Source organism: Solanum pennellii, chromosome 9, assembly GCF_001406875.1.
Source record: "Solanum pennellii chromosome 9, SPENNV200".
Lineage (NCBI taxonomy): Eukaryota > Viridiplantae > Streptophyta > Magnoliopsida > Solanales > Solanaceae > Solanum > Solanum pennellii.
The window spans coordinates 67,915,356-67,917,752 of record NC_028645.1 but is presented as its reverse complement, the minus strand read 5'-3'; the positions used below and the strand labels follow the sequence as shown (position 1 = coordinate 67,917,752).

The 2,397-nt window shown below is 28.7% G+C and overlaps 1 pseudogene; it reads left to right on the top strand.

Moving 5' to 3' along the window:
* Positions 1-2,397, top strand: part of LOC107030314 — a 32,051-nt pseudogene that overhangs the window by 8,343 nt on the left and 21,311 nt on the right.

The window sequence follows — 2,397 nt, the reverse complement described above, 5'->3', positions numbered from 1 at the left end:
TATATATATATATATATATATTTAAAAAAACTACATAGTCAAGTAAAGATAAGTTTTTCTTTTCTGAAATGGCCTAGAACATGACCAATTCTGTTATTTTTAGGGGAAGTCATTTTTCTTTATAATTTTCTCAATTTTTAATTGAAACATGTCATTTTCAAAGTTTTCTTTTTTCCTTTAGGGGGTGTGTTTGGTATTATTCGAATTTTTTTTTTTTAAAAAAGTCTTATTTTGATGTTTATTGACTTCTCTGAAAATAACTTTTAGGGAAAATGTTTTCCAACCGAAGGCGCAAGAACAAGGTTGTATTTCTCATTGTTTAAGAAAAATCATTTTCCTTAACAATCATCTCAACTTTTAACATTATATTGACACTTTAACGAAACTCGATCATCACTTTCACCTTTAACATGTAAATATCTCATCATACTTCCTCGTCCGTTAATATTTTTTGTCAATCTTCAAGAAGTTTTTTTTCTAGAAAAATGTATCTACTCTCAAACCAAATACTGAAAATAATAAAAGGATTCTAAAAATAGATTATTCTTCAAAAAACAAAAAACACGCCCTTACTTATTTTTCCTTATTAGTATTGTGAATTTTGCTTTCCAAATATTTTATCTTTCGATTTTAGTACTACATGTTGTCTCTTTGGCTCCAATTATATCATACTATCTATTTTACATATATGAATTTTTATATATTTTATTTCATCGAAAAACAACATTTCTACCTTCTCAGGGAAGGGATACCCTTCTCAGACCCCACTTGTAGAATTACACATGATATATATGTTGTTGTAATACTTATATTTTATTTTTATTTTCAATGTTTAATTATCTAGAAGGGATGAAAAATACAATACAAATATCTCAAAGGATGGTGAAGAACTTTTTTGAAATCCTAAGCATGACAAACAACTTAGATTTTCCAACTTCATCACGGCTCAACCGTGGAGATAGAATTTCAATAAGAAAAAAAAGAAGAATTATCCTGTTTTATTCGGAAAAATAATTTATTTAGTTTTAGATTTGTTTTAGAGTTGCCACTTATTTTTTTAAAGAAAAATCAAGAAAACATAGTTTTTCAAAGATTTAAACAGAAAATCGATTGAAAATGTTTAAAAGGTGTTCGGAGATTCTTATTTATATTTTAGGAAGGTTTTTAAGGCACCTAAAATATTCGTTAATACGATTTTCTAATAACTAACCTTGTTTGGTTAAAATGTCTAACTTAAATTTTGAAAATTTATTTAAAATTTGTTAAAAGTGAAGTATTAACCTATTATCTAAGTGATTTTGTTTAACTTGCGAAATTTTATTTATTAGTACTTTTAAAGTCTATTTGAAAGCGGTCAATTTAATTTAAACAGTTAAACATGACGGCGTCTTATGGGGATTTGAAATTCCAACCTTAAGACTAATGGTAATAAACAAGCAAATAAGTGATAAAGTAAAAGAGGGAGGGAAAGAGAGTTGTGTCTAAATCCGATTTTTGTCCGCTTGGGCCGGTATTTGAATGCATTTTTGTTTTGGGCCTTAGGCCCATATGATTTTTACCTGTCCTAAACTAAACAAAATAATAAAAAATAGATAAAGAAAAGCGACATCGGGCTTAAGCCCAAAATAACAAAATACAAGTTCTGAAAATCTATTTGAGCCTTTTACCCCAATCTATTTGACTTTCTTCAATTCTTAATGCTATTTTGGCTTCAAAAATATGTCCGCTGAATTTTAGTACCAATTGACTCGGATGAAAGTAGTTTTGGGGCCTTCCCAACCCCTTTGAAAATGCAAGGTAGAATCCATGAGGACTTGGACGAATTTCACATGCGGTAAAACAAATAAAAAAAACATTACTACCAAGTTATAAGAACTAAAGACCAGAACAGTAAATCCTGTAGACATTTTATACAATAGCAGATCCATTGCACACTTTAAAGGAGCACACACAAGATAGTTACAACAAACAATAGGAGGTAAATAGAATGAACGGGGAAATAGGATAAAATTGCAGCTGGCTTTTAGCCCATAAATCAAGATTACTAGCAAGGTTACAGTAAAAACAGAGACGGCAAATTAACCAAATGTTGACTTATCACTAGAGTAATACCCATGAACAACACTTTTATTATCAAATGTAAGCCCCAAATAGAAGGGAAAAAAAGTATAACAAAATCTTTTATGCTTAGGAAGAGGGGAACAAACTGTACCACACTAAAATGAAGTTAAATGCTACGACATGCACAAATTACCATGACAATGCAACAAAACAAAAAAAGGCAGACGAGAAAGCGACAGACTATTTTATTATTTACTTGTTTATATGTTTATGTGTGTGTGTATATATATATATATATATATACATATATATATATATATATATATATATATATTT